Genomic DNA, 6,135 nt, shown 5'->3' with positions numbered 1-6,135 from the left:
AACTTAAAATCAAGCAAGACTGACAATTAAAAAAAATGTGTACAATGCCTTTTTTTGCATAAAGAAACAATAATAATAATTTAACAAAAAACAGCAACAATAAGACAATAGCAATACGAGCATTGATCTTCCCATAGGTTCAAAAAAGGAGCAGGGAGAAGTAAAAAAAAACTTATATACTCCTACCCCCAATTTATTTAGTAATATTCAATCTATCTGACTAGAATAAATAAAACTAAAGCAAAACGAAAATGATCTCTGATATAGCAATTATGTTAAAAGGTTTCTTGAGTCTTCCTAAGTAATTTTTAATGTCTTTGAAATTGGCACAGAGGCTTCTGCTGTTAAAGTGGATTATTGATAAATTGTGTTCCATCCTGACCGTTGTATTGAACTGATCGTCTGAATAGTAGCAGCAGTTGTTGTTGATGATATTCCGGAAGTTATTGTCAGGGTCAATATAATTTTCAATGTCCAGTGATTCATATTCTGTGTATTCCAATGTTTTCAAAGCCATTTTATGTTCTTCAAAATGAGCGGAAATCTTTGTTACACGATTTGATTTAGGGGTCTGCGATTCAATTCAGAATCAATATTTGTCTCAAAATGATTCAGTTCAAGCAAATATGTTTTTTGCTTCCATTGACGTGCAAAAGAATCATCACACAACTTCAGTCTGATGGAGTTGAATCAGTTTGGTGCTGATTGGGGGGAGAGAGGTGAGCAGGTGTGGTCAGACAGAAATTAGGTGATTGGACTGGTGGACTGTGACAGTCTTTTAGTATCAAGTAACTCTCATCAATATTTTGACCGGAATTAAAGCTCATTGAGGCACTATCACTGTGTGAGAGCCATATATTCATTGGACATATTCGTTGCTCAGGTTAGAGGGTACTTACAATGTTCTACTAATAATGTCAGAGATATATGCTATATACGGCATTTATATGATGTGGATAAGCAAGTAAATTTTGGAAGTTTAACTCACAACTCCACACAGACAGAAAAAAACAATTGTTGAATAAAATAAAGGCTAAAGATTATAGGTAATTGCAAATTGTGGGACATAAACAATAGATTTTAGACATTTTATTTTGTCTTATATACATCCAAGGCTGACTGCACTTGAAAGTTATTATGGATTTCTTAGTTGGATGCAGCCTTTTCAAATTAAATGCAGAACAAGGTGGCTCATTAAATTCAGAACTGATCTGTAGAGACTTAGAGTTATTTAGAGAGATTAAGACAGCTATTGCCTCCCTGAAAAACAACAAAATACCAGGTCTGGATGATCTCTCTGGAAGAATGTACAAAACTTTTAGTGACCAGCGCTTCCCTTATTTATTGCAAATGCTCAAACACACCCAGGCCACAGGTGCACTACCACTAAACCTCACGGAAACAGTAATTACAGTGGTCCATAAAAGAGGGATAGATCTATAAGAGGCAAGTACTTATTGCCCTATTTTGTTTATAAAATGTCAATGGAAAAATATTTGCTAAACCTTTGGCTAGTCGATTGAATCCACAGTTGGAAAGCCTAGTTTACCAAGACCAGACCGGTTTTATAACCAAAAGAAGCTCTGTCTTTAAACGTCTCTGTAATGGCATTTGTACAAAGCGAGATTCCTCCACTGACCTCGCTATACTTGTGCTCGATGCCGAAGAGACATTGGATAAGAATTAGGGGCATCGTTTACACAAGGTCCTAACCATATTCAATTTTGGACCTGTCTTTTATTACTTGTTGGGCTTCTTTGCAAAAATCTTACAGCACAAATTTTAACCAACAAAGTAAAGTAAGTCAGTAAGTAAAGTAGGCAGAGGAACAAGACGGGGTTGCCTCCTGTTTCCATTGATTTTTGCACTGGCTTTTGAACCACCAAAGCATTAGGATTCATCAACGAATACATGGGTATGCAACTAAAAACACAACAAACTATCCTCATATGCAGATGATTGACTCTTATATGTTACACAGATTGCTATTTCAACAGTTTTAGATAAAATGTCTTTCATACTTTTTTCGGGTTACCAAATAAAGTGGACAAAGCGTCTTAATGCCAGTTCGTATGAATGATTTGCCACACCTGCTCAATCTCCAATTTAGATTTACATTAGATAACTTATTTAGAAATAGAAGTAACAAAATAACACTCCTGTCTCTTTTAACAGTTTTACCTGGCTCTACCTATCTGTAGTTGAAAAACGAAAGTCCAGTTTTTTATTTTGGATCACACTCCCCACTTCACAGTTTGAGAAAATAAATGCAATCAAATTGGTGTTCCTCCCACAATTGCTCCATTTGTTTCCAGAGGTGGGCACTTCGTCAGCACTGACGGACTATACGTCTATCCGTCACCGACGGACACCCATTTTGCCAACGGAACGACAAATGACCGGAATGCTATGAAAGAAAAAAATGGCGCATTAAAAATGTGACTTTAACAATGAATTTACCAAAGAATTATTTTCAAAAACCAAAACTCATACACAATATCACCGACCAAATGTTAAAAGTAATGTTTAGAATTAAGTGTTAAAAGATTTTTCTTTTTAAATGTTTTACATTAATAAATTGCTTACTGATAAGAACATTCTGCGATGTGGATGCACTGCAGGCAGTCACTCTGTCAAGCAACCAATGCCTACACCCAATTTGCATTTTTCCTGATTGGCTCTTGGCCAGAAAATGCAAGATAGAAGTTTGATTCCCCAATTAAAGACGTTTTTTAAATAAGTCAACCTCAGCAATATTGTGTTTTACTTGTAGTGTATGTGACAGGTGTAATTTAGACAAATGGTAATGTAGTAGTCTTCATTAGTTGTGGGACAGACAGTTATAAATGAAAGCAGACATCCATCATTTGAATATCATGTAAAGCATGATAATGCCATCTGGTCTACATAATTGGTAATTGCACTCCTCATCCTCTGAAAAATGTAAGTTCCCCGCCTCAGTTTGCTTCAAGGTGTTCCTTTTTTTCTTGGATAAAAAAAAGGAGTTTTGCAATCAGATTTTTTAATTAAATCCTTCCGATGGAAATACAAACCCCATAGGAGGAGCAAAAGGTCCATAGTTGATGGGCAACATGTACTTAAAATGATCACAGGAAAATATGGCTTCACTAGATTTGGTGTGTTACCAATTTCCATCTTTGAATTTTTACAAAAAAGAGATTTTATACGTACACACTACTGTCCTGTTGCCCACAAACACCCAAAACAGAAAACCCTGATATTATCCCACCAAAAAAAAAAAAAAAACACCACCAGAACAGAGAATTAACTCCTGTTCATATGATGAGACTTGATTTGAGATTTTTATGCCATAAAGTTTTTTTTTATATGCTTCACTTCATAAAAGACAAGTTACATAAGATCCATCCGGACAGCTCCTCTTTAAGTGACAAATGTAAAGTTTCTACTGCTACCCATCTTACATGGCGTATCTAACCATTGACTGGGTTAGGACTGCTATTTTTGGTGTTATGTCAGAGGTCATCAGACCACATCCTAATTATTCTTGGGATATCTGAAACACTTAAGGTGTTAAATAAGGGTCGTTAGTGTTTTGTTTTGAATGGGCTTGTGATAACAAAGAGACAGATTCTAACACTATGGAAAAGCACAAAGGTGGCAAAAATAATGATGTGACTTAAGGGTAACGCGGGTATGTTGCATTAAGAGAGTAAGATATAAACTAAAATACAAAACTCAATAACTTGGAAAAATTTGGTAGCCCTTTATGATACACCTCGGTAATGCTGGGGCATTTTGAGACCCATAGGAATAGTACAGTCTCCTCAAGGTGTTGAAGTTATTTTCATTGTTTTTTTATGTTAAAAAGGATGCCGGCTTACCTTTACTTACACTTTTTCTAGATAATAATCCTTTTTATTGGCAAAATATAATTGAGAAGCACTGGTTTAGAGTCAAAGAAGAGTGAAACTGTCATGTGGAGCATGTGTGCTAGTGGTGAGAGGGTCGCCACATTGGGTTAGAATTAGATAGAACATATCAAATAAAAACCCTTGAGTTTTTATAGTAAATAGAATGATTAAAAAAAAAAAAGTTTGTAGCATTTGCAAGGTTACGGCAATCAGTGGCCACAGCCCTCACTATCTTCCGCACTCAATGTTCAATGTTGATCATAAAACACAACACAAAGTGCAGATTGCAACCATAAAGTTCTGGAGGACTTGATACAGAATGTCAGATATCAAACAAACCGACAAATTTGAGGATTGCCCATTAGTTAAAGAAGAGGCTGAGGACAATCCTAAAAATGTCCAGATAGGAAAGATTGTAAACTGGCCCAAATAAATTGTTCACATCAAACTTGTGGGATGAGCTTGGACCAGAGATGCTCCTTGAGAGTGATGTAAGCCACATTAGTCCCTCAGAATTATAGCTTGTATTAGCGTGTTTTGGGTGTCCAATAACCAGTATTTTAGGTTGCGAATTTGTTTTTCAAGACAGTCAAGACAATCATCTCACAGGCACTCTGACTGTACCGCCAGCAGCAGTCTCCAACTTACACGAATGTAAGGAATATGGTGAGGAGAAAATTGAGCATTGTGAAGATGTTGCAGGTCATAATGTTACACCCAGTCTTGGGGAACTGGGATGTAACATTTGTGTGTGCTCCCCCCCATTCTCTCTCCACCAGAAAAGGCCCGTGACACTTAAGAGTACTGAACTTCAGAGGGAGAACATGTGCCAAAATAAACAAAAGATCCTCGAAAAAAGCCCTACCTCACAAGCCAAACAAAAAGGAAACAAATGACAATTGGCTCAACTACCTACCTAACGTAAAAACAGGAGAAAAAGGTTTAACAAAAATGACATCTCCCTCCTACTACTGCTCTAGCAATTTACAAGTATTTATAATATGAACAAACACAGTCAATTCAAACAATATTCCACACTACTAGAAAAGGTCTCTGAGAACAGGCGGTGGGATGGCTAGAGAGAGACAGAGTGCTGTCGGCGGGTGATTTAAATAGGGCAGCAATCAGGCAAGCTGGCCAAGCAGGGAACAGCACCTGCACAACTGACTCTTTCAAAGAAAGACACACACACGCACACAAAAAGAAGGAGAACAGCAGAACACAAAAACAAAAAATACCAACAGGGTCATAACAATAATGAATTGGAATTTCAAGTGAAAACTTCCCTGTTTCGGTCCATAGGTCGAGGTCCATATATGAGTGCAAGTCCGAACTTCCATGTTCCTTGACTACGGCTAAGAAATGTAAATAGGAAGGGATAACAATACACTTACTGTACAAGTTTTAATTATTAAAGATTTAAGTAACTATGTCCACTGTAGTAATCTTTGTCTCATATTTAAACTAATGAATACATATACTTTTTACAATTAAAAAAATTCTAATAACAGCATAACCATACTTGACTTACTGAGTGGAAATATGATGTAATATATATGAAACACTTAGCCTAAATATAAGCACCAAATAAAGAGCCATATGTATTATCAACCGCTTAAATTACACTGAACAAACAAATCCATTACTTACTAAATGAAATACACTCATTCTAGGGTTTAGTTGAATCTAAAACATTAACGGTTGTAGCAGACCTCCTGACCAAGGTTGATGATTTACTGACGATTTCTTTTCATTTATGAGCAAATTTGTCCATACATCGTCATAATCAACTCATTCACCGTCAACTTCACCTTTATCGTCGTAAGAGCTTTTGCCTCTTCAGAGGGACTTGATTGAATACATGTGCAAACTCAAAATCTCCATCCCAATTCTTAAATCAAGCCCCCTTATATCCATATCACTACACTGGAAGTGCACGATGTGGACATGCTGCTACAATGTGGACATGCTGCTTTTATTTTTATATTGTAACAATGTTTAACGCGTGCTAGAAATCAATGTTGTATGGCTTTTGAGAAAAAAACAAAAGTAAAATATATTTATTCTATCAGTCATTGTTTTATATATATATATATATATATATATATATATATATATATATATATATATATATATGTGTGTATATATATATTGTCATGTGATGAGGGCAATGGCGACACATAGTGGTGAACGCAGGTAGTGCAGCGATGTGATGGAATAATGCGCCATGTTGATGTAACAT

The sequence above is a fragment of the Hippichthys cyanospilos genome, chromosome 16 (genome assembly GCF_059441005.1).
Source record: "Hippichthys cyanospilos isolate Australia breed blue-spotted pipefish chromosome 16, RoL_Hcya_1.0, whole genome shotgun sequence".
NCBI lineage: Eukaryota > Metazoa > Chordata > Actinopteri > Syngnathiformes > Syngnathidae > Hippichthys > Hippichthys cyanospilos.
Note: the sequence above shows the minus strand (reverse complement) of the source record.